Below are 25668 nucleotides of genomic sequence, written 5' to 3'. Positions count from 1 at the left end.
AAATGAAATTAAACCATTACCATTACCATTAGTGATGACTCCTGTTGCAAAGCCCATACGGATGGCAATGTGCTGATTTCTTTGTAATATCTTCCATAATTCCGTTAAAACCGGGGTGTCCAAAGTTCTGCGACCCGCTGCTGTTTATTTATTATCCCACGTCACATTCTGAAATTATGATTTCACAAGAAAACAGAAAAAAATAAGTAATTTTACTAGAATAAAGCCAAAAGATAAGGGAAAATGTTGTCGTTTTACAAGAATAATGTAAAATTATCAGGAAAAATAACAGAATTACATTTAAATATTCAAAAAAGTAATATGACAAACTAATAAAAGAATACATTTAGAAAATGAAGTTGGAGAAAAAGTTGTAATGTTATGAGAAAAGTCAGAATTGCGAAAAGAAATTATCAGAAAATATCAGATGTCATCAAAATGGCATTTTATGAGCACAAAGTCAAAAAGTCTCAATTGTCTTAGAATAAACTTGTAATATTATGATGGAAAATAATGTTATTTTTGGAGCATAAAGAAGAAAAAAATGTCAAAATACGGCAAACGAACATTTTAAAAATAGTTACAATATCATGGGAATAAAGTTACAACATATGAGGAAAAAAAATTCAACGATTATTTAAGATGCAAATGTTGAGGTTCTCATTGGGAGTGACCAGGATGGATAGGATCATGAACGAGTACATCAGAGGGACATTGTCATCAAAATGTCATTTTATGAGCACAAAGTCAAAAAGTCGTATTCTAAGGAAAAAGTTTCAATTTCCTGAGAATAAACTTGTAATATTATGATGGAAAATAATGTTATTTTTGGAGTATAAAGAAGAAAAAAATGTCAAAATACGGCAAAATGAACATTTTAAAATAGTTACAATATTATTGGAATAAAGTTATAACATATGAGGAAAAAAAATTACAAAGATTATTTAAGATGAAAATTCTTAGGTTCTCATTGGGAGTGACCAGGATGGATAGGATCATGAACGAGTACATCAGAGGGACATTACACGTTAAAGGCCTTGGAGATAAAGTCAGAGAGGCCAGACTGAGATGGTCTGGAGGAGAGATAGTGAATATATTGATAGAAGGATGCTGCGTTCAAACCTGCCATGTAGGAGGCATAACGAGACGACATAACGAGATGATCATTAAAATGCATTAAAAGAGGAAGAGGGAGTCCACAAAGACCAGGCATAGACCACGTGTGACGTCATTCCACAGACAGCAGACTGTTTTGTAACTACTTTTGCGGGAGAGGAAATAGAAAAAAAAAACGTATACACTAAAGCAGTCTAGTCTTCTTTTATCTCCAAATCGAAAGTGCAGAATGGACCCCTTTTTGCAAAGTATTTGGGTTAATCCGTCTCATATCAAACCTGTGCATCAAATTAAGTCAGTTGAAGGTTTAGCAAAAAAAAAAAAAAAAAAGGGAAATGCCTACACTGGGTGAAAGCGTTTTTTGCTTACGGGCAGGAAAGTGAAATGGGGTCATGTTATGGATGGACTTTGTATTTACTAAACTTTTAGTGACCCCGGACAGCACAGCGTTGTCAAAATGAAGCAAGTGTAATCGCTAACGAAACACAGTAGACGTTACTACCCTCCTGGGACACCATTGAGTGATGTTCTACTCCGATTTCGGAAAAGCATTTGCAATAAAAGTGACTGTAGCAAGGCGGAAAAATATCCAACAGTATTCTAACAGTCTTCTGACTGCATTCTAAATACTATATACGGGATTCCAAACATCACATTTGAAAAAAAAAACATCACTATGACACGTCTCCTGCCGCCAAGGAAAAAAGGAGCTAAGGTAATTCCACCAGCCACGCAGGAGCGGATAGTGCAGAGGTGCTGAAATGTCACTCACCAATGACACATCAATTCACATCATGGTATACCGCCAAGGAAAAAAGGAGCAGAGCTCCACCATTGGCTGCTCGCACATCACGTTATGCCACCAAGGAAAAAAGGAGCAGAGCTCCACCACTGGCTGCTAGCACATTATTAGGTATGCTGCCAAGGAAAAAAGCAGCAGAGCTCCACCACTGGTTGCTAGCACATCACGCCATGCCGCCAAGTAAAAAAGGAGCTGAGCGCCACTACTATCTGCTAGCACATTATTGCATGCCGCCAAGGAAGAAAAGCAGCAGAGCTTCACCACTGGGTGCTAGGACATTATTGCATGCCGCCAAGGAAAAAAGGAGCAGAGCTCCACCACTGGCTGCTAACACATTATTGGGTATGCTGCCAAGGAAAAAAGGAGCAGAGCTCCATCACTATCTGCTAGCACATTATTGCATGCCGCCAAGGAAAAAAGTAGCAGAGCTCCACCACTGGTTGCTCGCACATCACAGCATGCTGCCAAGGAAAAAAGGAGCATAGCGCCACCACTGGTTGCTAGCACATTATTGCATGTCGCCAAGGAAAAAAGCAGCTGAGCTTCACCACTGGCTGCTAGCACATTATTGCATGCCGCCAAGGAAAAAAGGAGCATAGCTCCACCACTGGTTGCTAGCACATCCTGGTATGTCGCCAAGTAAAAAAGGAGCAGAGCTCCACCACTCTGTGCTAGCACATCCTGGTATGTCGCCAAGCAAAAAAGGAGCAGAGCTCCACCAATGGCTGCTAGCACATCACGGCATGCCACCAAGGAAAAAAGGAGTAGAGCTCCACCAATCTGTGCTTGCACATCCTGGTATGTCGCCAAGGAAAAAAGGAGCAGAGCTCCACCACTGGTTGCTAGCACATTATTGCATGCGGCCAAGGAAAAACGGAGCTAAGCTTACAAATTTCAATGTTTTTGTTTTAGAGTATTTTCCTGAAGTATTTGGTTGGATTGTGAATCGTACGACCTCCGAAACTTGCGAGGTTTCACTTTCTGCTGATGTATTAGCTCTCATTAGCGTGGTGGCTGAGTGGGTGTAGGGTATTTGTGCTTGTCCTGCACAGCCCATTGACTCTTTTGTTACGTCTGTCTTCATCTTTTCCCAAGCGAACACTCGAACCTATCAAAGGTCGAAACCTCCGCCCTTTGTATTTGCCCCCCCCCCCCCGTGTTGTTTGACCCAAAACACACCAAGCTAGCAATCACCAGGAATCAGTTTAACCCAAGTGTCAACGTGCGGCGCTGTGACTTAAACGTACGTTCCTGGTTGCGTTGGGCCAATCGCACCTTTGAATGCTGCGTGCGTTAAAGCCCTCGGAGCTAAATGCCAAATGTCACCGGCCCTCGCTGCACGAATCTTCACGCTTTTTTTTTTTTCCAAACAAACAAACAAACCATGCGTTGGGTCGAGTCTCACACCTTCTCATCGCTTCTCAGATAACGTCTGGTGGCCACTAAGTACGTATTGATGAGGAGCGCCCAAACATCTCAATCTGTGCCCTGATGATGCAACCACCATCATCTCCTTTTTTTTTGCCCTTTTGCTTCTTTCTCTGACCTCTGTGAAGTAAAAAAAAAAAAATTCTCCTCCCTCATGCGCTTCATGAGGAGTGCGTGATCAGGCTAAATGCCAACGCTCAGGCTTTTCTGCTTCCTCTTTCCTTTCACATGCGATGTCTGTGATTCCGATTAAAGGTAGCTGGAAGGATGCATTCGTAAAATGTTAATGTGTACTTAGCACTAATGAGGCATTTAAATGCAGTGTTTATTTATCATAAATGGCCTGTTACAGGATAATACAGCCCTAGCAGGATGGCCATCGCTCGCACAAATTAGACAAACGTTTTGTGTCGTATCCACAATTTCACTAAAATACTCACCGAACAAAAAACACATTATGATTAATCAGGTTTCAGTTTAACTGCATAGTAGTTCTGCATCTAGCTAGTCTTTTCCTAGTGGATTAATTTGAAGCTTGTTGTTTCCATTCATCAAGTAATTAGTTAGGTCCTTGATCAGGGGTGTCCAAAGTGCAGCCTAGGGGCCATTTGCAGCCTGTGGCTGTTTTTTTTTTTTTTAAAAAAAAACATATTTGGTAATGGTAATGGTTGAATTTCATTTGAACATGCATCAGATTACAATTGAATGCATCACATAATCAGTTCACAGTTCCACATGTCCAAAAGGAGTAGGAAGAAGCAAAGCTTATTAAATCCTACCCCTGCATCTGGTACTTTTACGATCATTAACTGTTACATTTGTTCACTTCCTGCTTTTGTAATAAAATTTTAGTTTTTTTACTTTATTTTATAATTTTTTTTAAATTTTGAATTTTTTTGAACATTTAATTTTATTTAATTTTATTTATTTTTTGTCATGTACCGAAGTATGAGGTGATATGACCAAAAGGAGTAGGAAGAAGCAAAGCTTATTGAATCCTACCCCTCCATCTGGTACTTTTACAATCAGTTACTGCTACATTTGTTCACTTCCTGCTTTTCTGATTTAATTTAATTTAATTTAATTTAATTTAATTTAATTTAATTTAATTTAATTTAATTTAATTTAATTTAATTTAATTTAATTTAATTTAATTTAATTTAATTTAATTTAATTTAATTTAATTTAATTTAATTTTTGACACATACCAAATTTTGAACAAGAAAATTACAAAAAATATGACAAAAATTGAAAAATCTGAGTAAATTACAAATATTAAGAGGGGAAAAAAGTTGTAATCTGACGGGAAAAGGTCTTTATTTTACACATTCATACGTCTTTTACGTTTTTACGCATGAAAAGGTGATGATGCAACTCGAGAGAATGTGTTTGGTGCAGTTTTAAGCCGAAAAAACATCTACATGGTGGCGGAAGTGCATTTTATAAGAACTCCACCCTTGGCTCCAGGCGACCCTTGTGAGGATAGACGGTAGAAAATGAATGAAGGAAAAGTTGTAATGTTACGAGAATAATAATAATAGTAATAATAATAATAATAATAACAATAACAATAACAATAACAATAACAATAACAATAACAATAATAATAATAATAATAATAATAATAATAACATGGTCAGAGTGATGCAACAAAACACTGCTTAGCGACAACAAATATGGACATATTCCCAGAAAGGGACTCAAAGTGGACGTGTGGCGGACTGCAGGTGCCATGAGAGTATCCCGTCCCGCCAGTCTGAGATTTCAACGCTGTTCAATATCCTTTGTTGTTTGCAAACATATCGTTATTATCCCCCTGGACGATTTCACGCTAAATTGCGCATTAAGTTTGCATGTCGGCTCACTCTCCCACCCTTGTTGCATGTGTGTCGCCCCCCCCGGTAATCAGCCGCACAATAGCTGCTAACCAGCACAACTGGCCAGCCATGCTAATCCCTTGTACGCGGCGACAAGCGTGAATAGAGAAGCCGCCGTATGCGTTTAGGATCGTCACAGTTAACTCATTAGTTGCTTGAATCAAAGGCATGACACTCGCTTTGTCCCCGCCTGGCCTCTCGTGCCACAGACACTGAACTCGCTTGAGTGAAGTTGGACTCCATCGACTCAGAGGGGGGGGGGGGGGGCAACAAAGCCCCGTGGGATCACAAAAGGCCATAAGTGAATCACTCAAAGCGGTGCCAAGGGGGTCCCCCGTTAGACGCCAACTGTAACAGCTAGTGGCAGCCGTGCGGCAATGAGAGGCGTGTTGGTTTGTGTGTGTCCAAACAGACGGGTGGAGTGTATGTTTGAGTTTGAGTGAGTGTGAATAGACAAACAGAACTCATGCAGAGGGAGCAGAAGCCTTTGTTGGCCCAACACTATTGTTGGAGGCTGTCTTGTGTAATTACTGTCACCGCTACCGCCTAGCGCACCGCTCTGCTCCGCCGCCCGGGCAACCACAGCACAGAGTGATGAAGAGGAGGAGCGCTTAATGCGTGCGCTGTTGTACGGACGCAGTCAGTTATGTCACAGAAAGAGTATGGATGGAAAATGGTTCCAAACCGAAAAAGAAAAATACCAGCAAGTTCAGATGGAGGAAGAATAAAGTTGAAAAATTAGTAAAGTTGTAGTGTAAAAAAACTAACACAATAACAATAAACTAACAATAAAATTTATACTCTCCAGGGAATAAATATAAATATAAATATAAATATAAATATAAATATAAATATAAATATAAATATAAATATAAATATAAATATAAATATAAATATAAATATAAATATAAATATAAATATAAATATAAATATAAATATAAATATAAATATAAATATAAATATAAATATAAATAAATAGTAAAGTTGCAGTTGTTTGGATAAAATTGATACTCTTCAGGGAATAAAGTTGTAATATAACTATAACTACAACTACAACTACAACTACAACTACAACTACAACTATAAATATAAATATAAATATAAATATAAATATAAATATAAATATAAATATAAATATAAATATAAATATAAATAATATTTTATAAAATATATAAATATAAATAATAAAGTTAAAAAAATAGTAAAGTTGCAGTGTAAAAAAACATTTTTAGATTGAATTGATACTCTCCAGGGAATAAAAAATAAATAAAAATAAAAATAAAAATAAAAATAAAAATAAAAATAAAAATAAAAATAAAAATAAAAATAAAAATAAAAATAAAAATAAAAATAAAAATAAAAATAAAAATAAAAATAAAAATAAAAATAAAAATAAAAATAAAAATAAAAATAAAAATAAAAATAAACATAAACATAAATATAATATAATATAAATATAAATATAAATTTTATTTAAAATTTTAAAAAGTTTAATGTAAAAAATAGCTTTTACATTTCAAATAAAGTTGTAATAATGTAAAAAAAAATTGATGAAAGTGGTAAAGCTGTAATAATATATGTTTTTATAAAGGCATGTATAACATTTTTGATTTAAAAAATCTGGGAATAAAGTTAAAAAATAAAAAAAATTCAGTTAAAAAAATGTCTATAAAATTTGTCATCTCCTGGGAATAAACTTTAATAAAAAAAACAATATATTGCTTTTCCATTTTAGATAAATGAAGTTGGAATAATGTAGGCTCCAGCACCCCCGCAAAAATTAAATATGTTAGCATAAAACTGTTGTTGCTGCCTCTCGGTCATCCCGTTTACATGAATTACAAACAAACGACAAAGAAACCGATTGATGTCATGACATAGATTCCCAAAACCCTTGGCTGCCATCCTCAAACAGCGCCCGGTTGTCCTCCCAGTGAAAAACCCGATGCCTATTAGCTACGGCACAACCAATTTAACATGGCCACCCGCATAAAAAAGCTCCGTGGTGTCAGTAATGCGATCTGTTGATGGCTAAACCGAGCGAACGCGGAGCCCATTCACGTTGGTTGATGAATGAACCCGATGACACCACTGCTCTGGCACGATACGGACCCTCGCAAGGACAAATAATCAGCGAACTGCTTACGAACAATGGCGACGGAACATGAAGGTGAAAAGTACTCACATGTATGGCAAAAGCACGGCCATCTTGGTTATTATTGTACCTGATAGTGTTTGTTATGCCTGTCGCTTTGCTGTATGTTAGCTGCATGTATGCTTCAGTGGTCATCCGTACACGAAACCCAAGTCAATCAATGTGTTTTCATGCGGTTGGAAAGCCCGCTAACGTAACCTGGCATCTGATGGATACGACTTCCTCAGCCAGATGCGGCCCCCGTTCTTCACAATTCCATGCAAAGACTGAGTGAAAGTAAAAAGTTGGATTTGGATTCTCGCTTGGTACAGTTGCCGCCCATGCACAAAGTATTAAGGTAGTCAGTTTGCATAATAATTCAAACACACTAACAAGTGGTGATCAAACAATCACGTATTCAACAGAAAGTAGTCATTACCATGGAAGGGTCCGGCTGCACGGTGCAAGAGTGGTTAGCACACAGGCCACACAGTTAGCAGACTGGAGTTCGATTCCACCCTCTGCCATCTCTGCGTGCAGTTTGCGTTGCAAGGGTTTCCTCCCCTTATCCTGAGGATAAGCAGTAGAAAATGAATGAATTTAGAGCATAGAAAACCATCTAAAAATGGTTCTTAACATTATTAGAGCCCTCTAGACATGAAATAACACCCCTATAGTCACCTTTACACTCATATTAGCTAAATGTAGTGATAAATAAGATATAATATAGACTCATTCTGGCTGCACAGCAACCAAGTGGTTAGCGAGCAGGCCTCACAGCAAGGAGACCCGAGTTCGATTCCACCCTCGGCCAGCTCTGTGTGGAGTGTGCATGTTCTCCGGGTACTCCGGTTTCCTCCCACATTCCAAAAACATGCTAGGTTAATTAACGACTCCAAATTGTCCATAGGTATGAATGTGAGTGTGAATGGTTGTTTGTCTATATGTGCCCTGTGATTGGCTAGCCACCAGTGGAGTCGCTATAGGGGTGTTATTTCATGTCTAGAGGGCTCTAATAATGTTAAGAACCATTATTAACTCCACACAGAGATGGCCAAGGGTGGAATTGAACTCAGGTCTCCTCGCTGTGAGGTCTGCATGCTAGCCACTCGCTCACCGTGCAGCTTATTATGACCACTACATTTGGCTAATATGAGTGTAAACATGACTATAGGGGTGTTATTTATGTCTAGAGGGCTCTAATAATGTTAAGAACCATTTTTAACTCCACAAAGAGATGGCCGAGGGTGGAATTGAACTCGGGTCTCCTAGCTGTGAGGTCTGCATGCTCGCCACTCGTCCACCGTGCAGCTCATAATGACCACTACATTTGGCTAATATGAGTGTAAAGGTGACTATAGGGGTGTTATTTCATGTCTAGAGGGCTCTAATAATGTTAAGAACAAGTTTTAACTGCACACAGAGATGGCCGAGGGTGGAATTGAACTCGAGTTTCCTAGCTGTGAGGTCCGCATGCTCGCCACTCGTCCACCGTGCAGCTTATTATGACGACTACATTTGGCTAATATGAGTGTAAACATGACTATAGGGGTGTTATTTAATGTCTTGAGGGCTCTAATAATGTTAAGAACCATTTTTAACTCCACACAGAGATGGCCGAGGGTGGACTTGAACTCAGCTCAGTCTCCTAGCTGTGAGGTCTGCATGCTAGCCACTCGTCCACCGTGCAGCTCATAATGACCACTATATTTGGCTAATATGAGTGTAAAGGTGACTATAGGGGTGTTATTTCATGTCTAGAGGGCTCTAATAATGTTAAGAACCATTTTTAACTGAGGGTGGACTTGAACTCAGCTCAGTCTCCTAGCTGTGAGGTCTGCATGCTAGCCACTCGTCCACAGTGCAGCCCCCTATGCCAACATATTGTTCATTATTGGCAATAGTAGTAGTACTTGCCCTATGTGTGTTTACTTACATGCTACATGTATGTATTGGCATAGTGATTGTAGTAGGGTCTGTCAGGCATGGAAACAGGAGTTCAGAACATCTCAGTTAGCAGCGCTCAGCATTCACATACAATTTCTGATGTTATCAGATCTGAGATGAATTTTTCCAGAGATACTTGAATAGAGAACCACAAACCAAACGTTCTCACTAGAGATAGATATGGATCCAATTGGATCCAATTGGATCCAATTAAGCGGTGAGCCGTGCAAATGCGATGCATGAGGTGTTTTAAATGGTTTTATGTGTGTCATACTGGGAGGCAGGCCTCGAACTGCGATCCCACAGAAGCCTGAACTCTCACTGAACTGCACCCTGACGAATTATAACCGAACCAGGAACCAGCGGGTCCTCGTCCCACATATTGTGCATCCAGTTGCCGGGCAAATGTAAACAAAGTAAACAAAGTAAACAGTAACAAAGGGGACATCAAACGTCGCTCGGGTGTCCAGTTAGTCAGGATGGCGAGCGTGTTGACAGCGAGAAAGACAGACAGAGACAGAGATAGAAAGAGAGAGAGAGAATTGGGAGGCGGGGCTGCTGGTTGCGTGACTCGCGCTTCGCTCTGTCCTTCAAGCCCCCCCCCGGGCTTTATTTGTTAGCCGGAAGAATGGAAGGTGTATTTAAGTGTTCGACAGTAAACAAAGCTATGACATGTGACCCGAATACTTGCCGGGATTTTTCAGAGGATGCGTTTATTTTTGTATGTGTTCCAAATATTCATTGTGTATCGTAAACATGTTAAGTACAAGGTTTCCCCACAGTCATGATTTAGCATTAGCTTGCCCATAAATGTGCAAAATTTTGGTCAAAATCTTTTCTTTTCCTGCAGGAAACACATCTCATTGGTAATAATGGCAATTTAAAAGAGAATAATAATACAATTATTACTTTTATTGCAAATGTTGATCCAAAATTGGAGAACATCAACATGAAGCTAGCAGGAAGTTAGCGTATGGTAGCGCCTTGTCGTGCAACTTTATTAAAATGTCAGAACAAACATAACAGAGTGGAGCGCATTTAAGTCAACCCGACGTTTATGTCGACAATCTATGTCGACCAGCTCATCCTGGCCCGCTTTAGCCAACATCGACATAAGAGGTCATTTCTATGACTCGGATGATAAATTGGCTAGTTATGTCGACAAACGTTTATGTTGACACAATTATAATTAACTGCAACCCAAAGCTCAGATAACAAGGATGTGAAAGTGAATGTGCAAGCAATGGCTAATTTTGATTGTGTCGACAACCGCTTATGGCGACCCGTGTCAGCCAATCCGAGAGCTAGTTTTTGTTGTGTCGACAAGCGCTTATGTGTGATGTGATGTGAGTGACATGAGCATAGATATGCAAGAGATAGCTAGTTTTGGTTATGTTGACAACCGCTTATGTTGACGTGAGTCAGCAAATCCCAAAGATGTCGATGTAAATGCAACTCAAAACTCTGATGAGTATAACTGCAATTAATATTTAGTTTTGGTTATGTCGACAACCGCTTATGTTGATGTGAGTGAATCAGCCAATCCGAGTGGTCCCGACTTAATTGCAACCTAAAGGTCAGATGACAAAGCTGCAGGTAGATGTGCAAGAGATGGCTTGTTTTGGTTATGTTGACAACCGCTTATGTTGACGTGAGTCAGCAAATACCTAAGATGTCGACATAAATGCAACACAAAACTCTGATGAGCATAAGTGCAATTAATATCTAGTTTTGGTTATATGCAAGAGATGGCTTGTTTTGTTTATGTTGACAACCGCTTATGTTGACATGAGTCAGCAAATCCCAAAGATGTTGGCTTAAATGCAACACTAAACTCTGATGAGTATAAGTGCAATTAATATCTGGTTTTGGTTATGTGCAAGAGATGGTTTGTTTTGGTTATGTTGACAACCGCTTATGTAGACGTGAATCAGCACAAAACTGTGAATATAAGTGCAATTAATATCTAGTTTTGGTTATGTTGACAACTGCTTATGTTGACGTGAATCAGCAAATCCCAAAGATGTCGGCGTAAATGCAACACAAGACTCTGATGAGTGCAATTAATAGCTAGTTTTGGTTATGTTGACAACCGCTTATGTTGACGTGAATGAGCACAAAACTCTGATGAGTATAAGTGCAATTAATATCTAGTTTTGGTTATGTGCAAGAGATGGCTTGTTTTGGTTATGTTGACAACCGCTTATGTTGACGTCAATCAGCCAATCCCAAAGATGTTGACGTAAATGCAACACAAAACAATTATAATTGATGTTGATGTAAATGCAACACAAAACTCTGATGAGTATAAGTGCAATTAATATCTAGTTTTGGTTATGTGCACGAGATGGCTTGTTTTAGTTATGTTGACAACCGCTTATGTTGACGTGAGTCAGCAAATCCCAAAGATGTTGATGTAAATGCAACATAAAAACTCTGATGAGTATAAGTGCAATTAATATCTAGTTTTGATTATGTGCAAGAGATGGCTTGTTTTGTTTATGTTGACAACCGCTTATGTTGACATGAATCAGCCAATTCCAGAGATGTCAACGTAAATGCAACCCAAAACTGATGATATAAGTGTATATAAGTAGAAGTACATATGCAATCAATATCTAGTTTTGGTTATATGGAATTGAACGTCAGGGATCTTTTATGTTTATGACCTTATTAGAGGTGGTGCCAGAGGCTTCCAAGTTGCGGGCCGTTCAGGGACCAGCGCTAATACGATGATTTATTCATCGGGTGCAATGACACGACCTCTTAAAGACAACACATGACAAGAGACTTCATACCAGGTGTAAGAGCTGTCAGGATAAATATTTGGCCTTGAGAATTCACTCAATGCTACACAAAGCATAACATCGAGTTTAAAAAAAACACCTTGTAAAGAATATTAAAAGCGACAGAAAGAGGTGGCGAGTGTGTCAAATTCTTTCTCCATCCAAAAGGATCATGTTTAAATTGGCATGTTGGGAGAGAGCACTGAATTTAAACAGCTGCTAGCTTGACACACACACACACACACACACTCATACTCGCAGTGGAGCCCTCCCTTAGTCTAAGTTTGCGTGCGGAGCGAGGAAATTCTCCATGCTAATGTGCCAGGGTTTGTTTTCATCATCAAATTGCAAATGTTTTAAATATGCATCACACACACGCATACAGTCGGAGCATTGAGTTGAAATCTTTTTTGTTTTTCGACACATTTTGAGCTGGATGTGGTCTGACCAGTGTCTATTTTTTCATGCACCACTCCTATTACTGGTATTTCTCAATCACAGTTGATTTATAAGGCAGCGTTTCTTCTTCTATAATAGATTCCAAGGCTTTCCTTGGCTGAGTGTGCAAAGGCGTGTCGTTTATTAGACTCCATTTTTATAATTACTGTGCTCTTGTTGCAGCTCTGCAGTCATGTGTTGACAACCGCTTATGTTGACGTGAATCAGCACGAAACTCTGATGAGTATAAGTGCAATTAATATCTAGTTTTAGTTATGTGAAAGAGATGGCTTGTTTTGGTTATGTTGACAACCGCTTATGTTGACGTGAATCAGCCAGTCCCAAAGATGTCGATATAAATGCAACACAAAACTCTGATGAGTGCAATTAATAGCTAGTTTTGGTTATGTTGACAACCGCTTATGTTGATGTGAGTCAGCAAATCCCAAAGATGTTGATGTAAATGCAACACAAAAAACTCTGATTAGTATATTAATATCTAGTTTTAGTTATGTGCAAGAGATGGCTTGTTTTGGTTATGTTGACAACCGCTTATGTTGACATGAGTCAGCAAATCCCAAAGATGTTGGCTTAAATGCAACACTAAACTCTGATGAGTATAAGTGCAATTAATATCTAGTTTTAGTTATGTGCAAGAGATGGCTTGTTTTGGTTATGTTGACAACCGCTTATGTTGATGTGAGTCAGCAAATCCCAAAGATGTTGATGTAAATGCAACCCAAAAAAATCTGATTAGTATATTAATATCTAGTTTTAGTTATGTGCAAGAGATGGCTTGTTTTGGTTATGTTGACAACCGCTTATGTTGATGTGAGTCAGCAAATCCCAAAGATGTTGATGTAAATGCAACACAGAAACTCTGATTAGTATATTAATATCTAGTTTTAGTTATGTGCAAGAGATGGCTTGTTTTGGTTATGTTGACAACCGCTTATGTTGATGTGAATCAGCCAGTCCCAAAGATGTCGATATAAATGCAACCCAAAACTCTGATGAGCTAGTCTTGGTTATGTTGACAACTGCTTATGTTGACGTGAATAAGCAAATCCCAAAGATCCCAGCATTTCTTCTTCTATAATAGATTCCAAGGCTTTCCTTGGCTGCGTGTGCAAAGGCATGTCGTTTATTACTTCGGTATGTGACAAAAAAATTAATAATTAAATTTAAAATATATATAAAAATAATATAAAACATATAAAAATATAAAATAATAATTTTATAATAATATAAAACATGTAAAGGTGACTATAGGGGTGTTATTTCATGTCTAGAGGGCTCTAATAATGTTAAGAACCATTTTTAGATGGTTTTCTATGTTCTAAATTCATTCATTTTTTACCGCTTATCCTCACAAGGGTTGTGGGGGTGCTGGAGCCTATCCCAGCTGTCTTCGGGCGAGAGGCGGGGTACACCCTGGACTGGTGGCCAGCCAATCACAGGGCACATATAGACAAACAACCATTCACACTCACATTCATACCTATGGACAATTTGGAGTCGCTAATTAACCTAGCATGTTTTTGGAATGTGGGAGGAAACCGGAGTACCCGGAGAAACAGATAGGAAAGGGGTACAAGGGATAAATGCAAAGCAAGAGAATACTAAACAGAGCAACACAGGAAGTGAATACAAAATAAGGGCATGAACCAGGAACTAAGGCATGAAAGGAAACTAAATGAACTGTCATGGAGGCTAACTCCCACATCAGGACAGTTAGCACATGGAATCGGCGTTCGACGGTACATTTTGCGAATTTTGCATGTCGTTTTCATATACATGAGCAAATTCACTACTTTTTGAAAACGATAACATCACCGATCCATCACCGTAATTTGAGAAGTCAACTTAATATCTGAATATGATATATTTTGTTGTTTGGTATGCCAAAAAAACTCAGACTCGTTCTTCTTCTGTGGTTTGGTTTGGTCCAAGAACGTTACCGTGTGGACACGGCCTAAAACTCAACTTATGTCACAGCCTGGAAACAGAACTAGTTCGTACCCCGAGCCTGACTTGCGTAATCTGACACCTTTTCACCATTTCAATGTGTAACTAAAAATGTTTTTGGCATGCAAATAAAGATAAAGTAATAAAATATCGACTTCCACATGTATTTATTTGTTGAATGCAAACCCCAACTCAAAAGTGGTGAAAAGTTTTACGCTCGAGTTTGACAAATTAGCATCGATGAAAGCGTCTAACCCAGTTTCCGGGCTGTCATTCATGCAAACAAAGACGTTGATGTGACAGCCTGCATCATCGTGGACGTTGGGTGTAAATATAGCTCTAAAATCAAAGCCGCCTTGCATCCACGTGTCCGTATAGCTGCCACTGGATTTATATCCCGACGTCTGTGACGCACAGAAAGTTCAAACTAAATAACAGAAATTGAACGGTGGTACCTGCATGCATATTATTGTCTTTCAGATGATGCCGGCAGACATTATTTGATTTTCTGGGCTTAAAGCTGTGGATAACCCAGTTTGAGGTGCAGTGGGACTTTGCTGTATGTATCCGAGTCAATGCAAGGTTATTATTTGGAGAAAATAATAAGTCATGATAGGGGCTGCACGGTGGACGAGTGGTTAGCGCACAGACCTCACAGCTAGAAGACGCATGGGTTTTCTCCGAGTAAAAACACAAAAACATGCTAGGTTAATTGGCGACTCCAAATTGTCCATAGGTATTAATGTGAGTGTGAATGGTTGTTTGTCTATATGTGCCCTGTGATTGGCTGGCGACCAGTCCAGGGTGTATCCCGCCTCTCGCCCGAAGACAGCTGGGATAGGCTCCAGCACCCCTGCGACCTTCGTGAGGATAAGTGGTCGAAAATGAATGAATTTAGAGCATAGAAAACCATCTAAAAATGGTTCTTAACATTACTAGAGCCCTCTAGACATGAAATAACACCCCTATAGTCACATTTACACTCATACTAGCCAAATGTAGTGGTCATAATAAGAGAAAATAAGACATAATATAGACTCATTCCGGCTGCATAGCAACCGAGTGGTTAGCGAGCAGGCCTCACAGCAAGGAGACTCGAGTTCAATTCCACCCTCGGCCATATCTGTGTGGAGTGTGCATGTTCTCCGGGTATTCCGGTTTCCTCCCACATTCCAAAAACATGCTAGGTTAATTAGCGACTCCAAATTGTCCATAGGTATGAATGTGAGTGTGAATGGTTGTTTGTCTATATGTGTTCTGTGATTGGCTGGCCACCAGTCCAGGGTGTACCCCGCCTCTCGCCCGAAGACAGCTGGGATAGGCTCCAGCACAACCGCAACCCTCATGAGGATAAGTGATAGAAAATGAATGAATGAATGTTACGTAACAGGCTGCACGGCGTGAAGTGGTTAGCACACAGGCCACACAACGAGGAGACCCGAGTTTGATTCCACCCTCGGGCATCTCTGTGTGGAGTTTGCATGTACTCCGGTTTCCTCCCACATTCCAAAAACATGCTAGGTTAATTAGCGACTCCAAATTGTCCATAGGTATGAATGTGAGTGTGAATGGTTGTTTGTCTATATGTGCCCTGTGATTGGCTGGGGAGCAGTCCAGGATGTACCCCGCCTGAAGACAGCTGGGATAGGCTCCATCACCCCCTGTGACCCTCGTGAGGATAATCGTTAGAAAATGAATGAATGAATGAATGGTACCTTTTAGGTGTTAAGTTGCTGTGTGATGAAGTTAATGTTGAAAATGAATGAATGAATGAATAAGTCATGATGCATTTTTGTTTGGGAGTTGCCTGCTCAAAAGTAAAACTAGATACGTCACAGTCCTCGCACCGGAGAATCCTGCCTTGTGACTCAAGGGCAGCCTGTTCTCAGAGGGGACGGATTAGAGGCGGGGTGGTGGGGCGGGGTGGGGGGGCTACATAATTGTAGCAGACTGAAGTCGCATCAGGCCTTTTTTCACAGATACACTATAAGTGCATGTCTGCTGGCCTCTTGCCACTCAAAGGCCACATTCATAGAGGCGCTGCCGCCCTCACTGAGGGCAATTGGATCCACCGGATACCCTTCCCTTCTCACGCAATGTCGTTCAAATGACCTCAATATGTCCCTAAATGAGTTAAGGATGAAAAAAAAAGCCACACCTACTCACATGTCTCAAGACAATAATACACTGTTAATTGTCGAAATGTGCAGAAATGCACCGAAGTACACGCTGCAGCTGCTGTGCAGTCGGTTGTCTGCAGCGCAACAAATCCTCTCCGCCATCTGTTCATGTTTGAAGCTGTTTGTTTCCGTTTTGTGGCTTAGACAGCAGCGCTAACAAGTGATTAATAAATGTGCATCATAACCATTGCTATGCTGAACCCGCAACAAATAATGACATCGTTTACACGCCGGAGGTGGTAAAGCATTTTATGACGTCTGATTGTGAGTGTGGTGACTTATTTGTCAGGGTGGCACACAGGCTAGGCAAGATGCCATTACACTTTGGTGAAAATGGATTTAAAAAAATGCAGAGAGACAAGATTAATTTGTCTTTTTAGTCACCATAAAACCACCACGTTGTACTTCCGTAAAGGAAGGCAACCAGCCTCTCTTCTGTATCAAGGAAAATAAGCTAACATGTAAAAGGACAGTAACTACAGTTACTTAAAAAAATATTAAAAATAAAAATAATAATCTTTTAATAAATAATAATAAATAAAAAAATATTTACTTTTTCATTTCTTTCATCACAATTAAACATTTTCCGCATCTCACAATATTTTAAATCCTAAATGGTAAATAATATTTGTCTTCCATGAACCAGGAAGTAGCCTGCTAGCTAACACACAGAAGTACATTAAGTAAATATTAAATATATCGTATTCTTCCAGGATTTTTTAACTTCTGTTTTTTTATTATTTATTGATATTTTTGTTGTTTCAGTCATAATTTAACATATCCTCATCCCAGAATTCTAAATAGTAAGGAATATTTGTATTATGCCCACTTTCATGAACCAGGAAGTAGCCTCCAAGCTAACACACAGAAGTACATTAAGTAAAAATTAAATATATCGTATTCTTCCAGGATTTTTTCACTTTTGTTAGAGAATTTATTCATATTTATGTTGATTCAATCATGATATTTAACATATCACCATCCCAAAATCCTAAATAGTAAGGAATATTTGTATTATGTCCACTTTCATTAACCAGGAAGTAGCCTCCTAGCTAACACACAGAAGTACATTAAGTAAATATTAAATATATTGTATTCCTTTAGCATTTTTTTTACTTTTGTTAGAGAATTTATTCATATTTATGTTGTTTCAATGATGATATTTAACATATTCGCATCCCAGAATCCTAAATAGTAAGGAATATTTGTATTATGGCCACTTTCATGAACCAGGAAGTAGCCTGCTAGCTAACACACAGAAGTACATACATTAAGTAAATATTAAATATATTGTCTTCTTCCAGGATTTTTTCACTTTTGTTAGAGAATGTATTCATATTTTTGTTGTTTCAGTCATAATTTAACATATCCTCATCCCAGAATCCTAAATAGTAAGGAATATTTGTATTATGTCCACTTTCATGAACCAGGAAGTAGCCTGCTAGCTAAGACAGAAGGATATAAAGCCTAAATACTCTCAAATTTTTTATTCATTATTTGAGAATTTATTAATATTTTGGTTGTTTCAGGCACAATTTACCAGCATTCAAGAATAAATGATAAAAAAAATGTCAGACGCAGAATCTATGAACCAGGAAGTAGCATGCTACCAAATGCCGCAACAAACAAATGGAAATATACTTTAGCCTTACAGGATTTTTGAGGTTTTTGTTAGAAAAAATTAATTGTCTTTTTTGTAGTTTTTGTTTTCTAAGTCCTGACTAAACAATTCGCCGGACCCAAAATCATAAATAGTATCGTCCTTTCATCTGACGTCATCTCCAAGAACCAGAAAGTAGCCTGCTAGCTAACATACTGAAGGACATTAAGCAAAAATACTGTATTTCTGTAGGATTTTTATATTAATATTTTGGTTTCAGCCTCAATTTTCTATCATTCGGGAATACTGAATGGTATGGGATGTATTTGTCACGCAGAATCTATGATCCAGGAAGTAGCAAGCTAATTAAGAAATGGCCCGACAAACAAACAAAAAAATTGTTATAGAAATTTATTTTTTTTAGTTTTAATTTTTGTTGTTGGAATCGTTCACCTGACCCAAAATCATAACTAGTACAGTCCTGCTAGCTAACACACAAAATAGCATTACATATAAGTATAATGTAGTCGGCCAGGATATTTTTCACTTTTATTTATCAATATTTTTATAAATATTTTTGCTATTTCAGCATCAGTGAACCAGGAAGTAGCCTCCTAACATACCAATAAACAAAAATAATTAATAATCAATAAAATAAAGAGTCACAATGGAGCCATTCCCCCCACCCCAGAATGGAAAATGGTACATTCTTGTCATCTTCTATGAATTAGGAAGTGGCTTGCTAACAAAAAAAATAATACATTTTAACCTACATTCACTTTAATTGTTTTCGTATAAAGCATAAAAGCAACTTTTTAATTTCCTTTGCATTAATCACTGTCTATTACAGCTTCCTTTGTCTTTTTTTTTTTGTATTCCCTTGTTATGCCGTCTTTTTGGAGTTTTAATATCCGATCTAATCCTTCTCTCGCTTAGAGGCCTGGACATGAGTCTTTGTGTGTGTGTGTGTGTGTGTGTGTGTGTGTGTGTGTGTGTGACTTTATTTGTCCCGTATGTTCCCGCTTTCCCACAACTGGTCAGTAAAGGAGGAGCAAATCCATGAAATGAAATGAAATTAACCGTCTCGCTAATTGAGCAGCACAGCGCGGCTAAAAGAGGACCCCTGCAACAAGGTCAACATGTCACGCAATCAGATTATACCGTGAGCGACTTTAATGCTCTGGGCTGTGTTGAAGTGAAGGGGGGGTTGGGGGTTGGGTGGGGTTGGAGATGTGCGCCCACAGTGCGGAAGGGAGGCATAAAATAGAAGAACCTCTTGCATCATTTATCGGGTCTTCACAAAAAAAAAAGATACGTCGACGTGTTTAAATGTCACAAAACGTTGAGGGTTGGCCCGAGTGATACGATTACTAAGAAGGGAGGGGGGGTGTTTTTGTTGTCATGTCATGTTTGTTTGCAGGATTAAACAAAATAGTACAGCCTGGTCTTCATCTAATACACGTTAGCCCCCTCCCCCCATCATGTTTTCAGTCAGCGGACTTAAAACACCTGCCAAAAAGCCTTTTGCTTATTGGCCAGCCTGCTCATGCGCACTTTTCCTCGTTTATCGCGGCTAATCGGTTCCTGATTTGACTTGAAATAGGATTCCTTCTTTAGAAAATGTTTAACAGCTAGGAGACTGAGCTGAGTTCAAGTCCACCCTCAGCCATCTCTGTGTGCAGTTAAAATGGTTCTTAACATTATTAGAGCCCTCTAGACATGAAATAACACCCCTATAGTCACCTTTACACTCATATTAGCGAAATGTAGTGGTCATAATAAGCTGCACGGTGGACGAGTGGCGAGCATGCAGACCTTACAGCTAGGAGACCTGAGTTTAATTCCATCCTCAGTCATCTCTGTGTGCAGTTAAAAATGGTTCTTAACATTATTAGAGCCCTCTAGAAATGAAATAACACCCCTATAGTCACTTTACACTCATATTAGCCAAATGTAGTGGTCATAATAAGCTGCATGGTTGCACGGTGGCCGAGTGGTGAGCATGCAGACCTTACAGCTAGGAGACCTGAGTTTAATTCCATCCTCAGCCATCTCTGTGTGCAGTTAAAAATTGTTCTTAACATTATTAGAGCCCTCTAGACATGAAATAACACCCCTATAGTCACCTTTACACTCATATTAGCCAAATGTAGTGGTCATAATAAGCTGCACGGTGGACGAGTGGCGAGCATGCAGACCTCACAGCTAGGAGACCCGAGTTCAATTCTACCCTCGGCCATCTCTGTATGGAGTTAAAAATGGTTCTTAACATTATTAGAGCCCTCTGGACATGAAATAACACCCCTATAGTCACCTTTACACTGCTATTACCCAATATAGTAGATATAATCAGAGAACATAAGACAGTAAAGATGGTTTCCCTTGTAGGGGAGTGGAACCGATGGCAGACAGGAAGTGACATCAGGGGTTCCGAGTTGAGTTTTAGCTTGTCGTTGGCTACGGCTGCAACTAAAAACAATGTTACTATGATTATTATGATGATATTCATTCATTCATTTATATTATATCTTATTTTATCTTATTATGACCACTACATTTGGCTAATATGAGTGTAAAAGTGACTATAGGGGTGTTATTTAATGTCTAGAGGGCTCTAATAATGTTAAAAACCATTTTTAGATGGTTTTCTATGCTATAAATTCATTCATTTTCGACCGCTTATCCTCACAAGGGTCGCAGGGGGTGCTGGAGCCTATCCCAGCTGTCTTCGGGTGAGATATTCGGGCTGGGTACACCCTGGACTGGTCGCCAGCCAATCACAGGGCACATATAGACAAACAACCATTCACACTCACAAAATAATACGCGGAGAAAACCCACGCATGCACGGGGAGAACATGCAAACTCCACACAGAGATGGCCGAGGGTGGGATCGAACTCGGGTCTCCTAGCTGTGAGGTCTGCGCGCTAACCACTAGCCGCCGTGCAGGCTAATAATAAGCCATATAAATTGCTTGAATTTAAACACAAATACAGTATAAGACATTAAGTAATGTTACGATATGTTCTTTGAAACACAAAAGCACTAGACTGGATCGCCAAAACAACAGGCTTTTATTGCAGGTTTGAATTTTTGCACAATAATCCGCAACATAGTTTACTGTTGCAGCCATGACGTGACTTCCTGTCCTGTAGGAGTGTGACCATAGTGGCTATAGGGGTGTTATGTCATGTTGAGAGGGCTCTAATAATGTTAAAATGTATTTTTTCTATGCTCTATCTGCAAAAATATTAAATATGGCAATAATGGACCATATAAATATGGCCTATTATTAGCCAAAAATTGCTTGAATTTAAACACAAATACAGTATAAGACATTAAGTAATGTTACAATATGTTATTTGAAACACAAAAGCACTAGACTTGATCGCCAAAACAACAGGCTTTTCTTGCAGGTTTGAATTTTTGCACAATAATCCCCAACATGGTTTACTGTTGCAGCCGTGTACGAGTGTGACCATAGTGACTATAGGGGTGTTATTTCATGTTGAGAGGGCTCTAATAATGTTAAAATGTAGTTTTTCTATGCTCTATCTGTATTATCTATATTAAATATGGCAATAATAGGCCATATAAAGGCCCGATCACACTGCAGGGGGGGGGGGGGGGGGCAGGGTGGTTGCATTTACGTTGCTATGGACACACTCATGCTATACAGCTGCGTAACCGGAAGAGCATTTACTAAAAGCTCAACAAAGTAAATCTGCAAAAATATTAAATATGGCAATAATAGGCCATTTTTATATGGTCTATTATTGTCATATTTAATATTAGCCAAAGTAGTCAATATTAGCCAAAAATTGCTTGAATTTAAACACAAATACAGTATAAGACATTAAGTAATGTTACGATATGTTCTTTGAAATACAAAAGCACTAGACTTAATCGCCAAAACAACAGGCTTTTCTTGCAGGTGTGTGACCATAGTGGCTATAGGGGTGTTATTTCATGTCAAGAGGGCTCTAATAATATTAAAATGTAGTTTTTCTATGCTCTATCTATATTATCTATAATAAATATGGCAATAATAGGCCATATAATAATACTGCAGGGGGGGCAGGGTGGTTGCATTACGTTGCTATGGATACACTCATGCTATACAGCTGCGTAACCGGAAGAGCATTTGCTAGAAGCTCAACAAAGCCAATTTTAGGTCAACAAAAGACAATCCAAACCATAAGCAATTCAAGGGTCTCATGTCCGAAACAGCATATGTAATAAATTCAATAATTATTATTATTTTTATAATAGTGTAATAGCGCTCAATGCATGTCCACAAACCACCTTAAGAGCCTTCCTGTGCCTCTCTGCTGACTGCTACCTGAACTGACAGCTTGCCTCATTGTCCAACGCCAGTCAACGGCTTAATAATCTCAGCCAGTTGCATTTCCACCCTGCAGCCACAGGTTGCGAGCGTGCGGCAGCAGAACGCTTTGAGCGCCCCGGCGCCAAAAATAGACATGCTGACCCTCTAAAAAAAAAAAAAGTGTCTGATGTGGAGAAAGCCGTGCGCTGTCTCTTTAAGCGGCGTAGCGTAGCCGAGCATGTGTGTATGCATGTATGTGTAAAGCTGACTGAGCAGGCGAAGTGGGGTTGCGTGACTACTGCAGACGAGGCCGTGACCTCGGAAAAGTGGTTATGAAAACGATCTGTCGAAGCAAAGCGGAGAAGGAGTGAGTGAGAGTGGCGGTGAATGAGTGCGAAAAGACGAATAGATGCAGGGAACATCACAGAGGAAAAGAGCAGTCTTGCAGAAATAAGCTTTTGTCTTACTCGTCTTTCACTATGACTAATGACACTGCACAGAGCTGCAACACACACACACACACACACATACACACACACACACACACAATCCTACTCTGTCTACACCAGATCACAAGGGAGTGACACCAAAGGGCAGTTCACACAGGAGCACATATCGCGTGCATGAACAGAAACGAGGGAAAAAAAAAAACATGGAGGAAGTGAATATTTTTGTCACTCAGTCAGCGGGAGAAAAAGAAAAGAAAAAGTATCATATTCCTGATGTGGCACTGGCACGCCAGGAATATCCAGGAGAAGGAATTCTGTGGCTCAAGCTGCATTGGAGGCTCACCACAATAAAACAATCGTAGACATAAACTACATGTGTTGATGCATATGCATATGCATATTCAATACATGCTACCATCTTTATAGCCCTGACGGCAAGGAAGGAAAAGAGTGCTAGTTGCATGAGGAAAAAAAGGTTATTATTGGAAAATAATGTCAGAATTATGAGAATATAGTCATATAGTCTCATGAGGGAAAAATATCTTCATAATATTGTAAAACCACCTCAAAATTATTGTGTCAAATCATGCCAGAATTATGAGAATAATTCATTGTATGAGGAAAAATCTATTTAATATTAGAGAATAATGTCAGAATTATGAGAAAAAGTTTGAATCATATGAGGAAAAAAAATCTACATAATATTGTAAAATCACATCAAAATTATGAGAATAAAGTTCGGGGAGTAAATCTTCATAATATTGTAAAACCACCTCAAAATTATGAGAATAATTCATGATATGAGGAAAATATGTTTAATATTAGAGAATAATGTCATAATTATGAGAATAAAGTTCTAATCATATGAGGAAAAAAATCATAATACATAATACATAATATTGTAAAGTCACATCAAAATTATGAGAATAAAGTTCAAGTCATAATCAAAATCAAAATTATGAGAATAATTCTTTATATAAGAGAAAAATGTGTTTAATGTAATAATTATGAGGAAAAAGTTATAATATGAGGGAAAAAATCGAGATAATATTGTCTTCATTATATGAGAAAAAAATTGTTTAATATTAGAGAATAATATAAAAAATATGAGAATAAAGTTCATTATATGAGAAAAAATATGTTTAATGTTAGACAATAATATCAAAATTCTGAGAATAATTCATTATATGAGAAAAGTATGTTTTTATTGTCATTATTATTGTCATAATTATGAGAATAAAGTTCTAATATGAGGGAAAAAATCTCCATAATATTGTGAAGTCACATCAGAATTATGAGAATAAAGTCTTCATTATATGAGAAAAAATATGTTTAATATTAGAGAACAATGTCAGAATTATGTTTTTCATAATATTGCAAAAAGATGTCAGTATGATTATTGTAAAATAATGTCAGAATTATGATATAATAACATAGTACTAGTTGTATGAGAAAAAAATATTGGCAATATTTTGGAATCATATCAGAATTATGAGAATAAAGTCCTAGTTGTATGAGGAAAAAAATATTGTAATATTTTGAAATAATATCAGAATTATGAGAATAAAGTGCTAGTCATGAGGATTTTTTTATATTGTAAAATAATGTTAGAATTATGACAATATAGTCCTAGTTTTATGAGGAAAAACAATGTAATATTTTGAAATAATATCAGAATTATGAGAATAAAGTGCTAGTCATGAGGATTTTTTTATATTGTAAAATAATGTCAGAATTATGACAATATAGTACTAGTTGTATGAGAAAAAAATATTGGCAATATTTTGGAATCATATCAGAATTATGAGAATAAAGTCCTAGTTGTATGAGGAAAAAAAATATTGTAATATTTTGAAATAATATCAGAATTATGAGAATAAAGTGCTTGTCATGAGGATTTTTTTTATATTGTAAAATAATGTCAGAATAATGACAATATAGTACTTGTTGTATGAGGAAAAATATTGTAATATTTTGAAATAATATCAGAATTATGAGTATAAACTGCTAGTCATGAGGATTTTTTTATATTGTAAAATAATGTCAGAATTATGACAATATAGTACTAGTTGTATGAGAAAAAACTATTAGCAATATTTTGGAATCATATCAGAATTATTATTTAAAAAAATTCTGTCCCCTAGGGGGAGCATGACAAAAAAAAATTTTTTCCCCGAACTTTAACATTTTATTCTCATAATTTCTTTGTATAAGAAAATGAACTGTCGTTGTAATATTACCCCATTGATCTGGCAGCATGCTTGGAACTGTATGACTTTTGTAGTGTCGCCTTTGGTAATATTATATGTTATAATATTATACAGTAACCTATATCTTAGCTATTACTGACATGGAGATCAATTGTGGTTGTCATCAAAGAAAAACATGCCAGACGAATGCAAATGTAAATATTCTTCAAACGTCTTGACTTTTCGTCTTCTTCTCTTACCACAAAAAGCCATTTTGGATAACTTAAAAGAGAAATACATGAGAGGATGGCGCCCTGCAGTGAGTTAATTTCCTTTCTTGTCATAAAAATAGAAATTGAAGCATGTTACTTTAACTAAAAGCCGTGTCTTGACAAGGGTTAACGGCGAAAAAGTGGATTAAAGAAG

General features: G+C 38.0%; 2 protein-coding genes across 13 annotated transcripts in view; one reads left to right on the top strand and one right to left on the bottom strand.

The window, feature by feature from the left end:
* pigm (phosphatidylinositol glycan anchor biosynthesis, class M) overlaps positions 1-25668 on the bottom strand; it is a 123078-nt gene that overhangs the window by 29002 nt on the left and 68408 nt on the right. For 9 of the 11 annotated variants that reach the window (XM_058059484.1, XM_058059477.1, XM_058059482.1 and 6 more), the window contains one exon: positions 7797-7927. The exons of the other annotated variants lie outside the window; for them this stretch is intronic. The gene's annotated coding sequence lies outside the window, so the exon portion shown is untranslated. The remainder of the gene's footprint in view (positions 1-7796; positions 7928-25668) is intronic. 11 annotated transcript variants of the gene reach the window in all.
* Positions 1-25668, top strand: part of LOC131108488 (uncharacterized) — a 94501-nt gene that overhangs the window by 12636 nt on the left and 56197 nt on the right. The gene's annotated exons all lie outside the window — the stretch shown is intronic.

The sequence above is a fragment of the Doryrhamphus excisus genome, chromosome 21 (assembly GCF_030265055.1).
Source record: "Doryrhamphus excisus isolate RoL2022-K1 chromosome 21, RoL_Dexc_1.0, whole genome shotgun sequence".
NCBI lineage: Eukaryota > Metazoa > Chordata > Actinopteri > Syngnathiformes > Syngnathidae > Doryrhamphus > Doryrhamphus excisus.
Note: the sequence above shows the minus strand (reverse complement) of the source record. Positions and strands in the feature narration are given on the sequence as shown.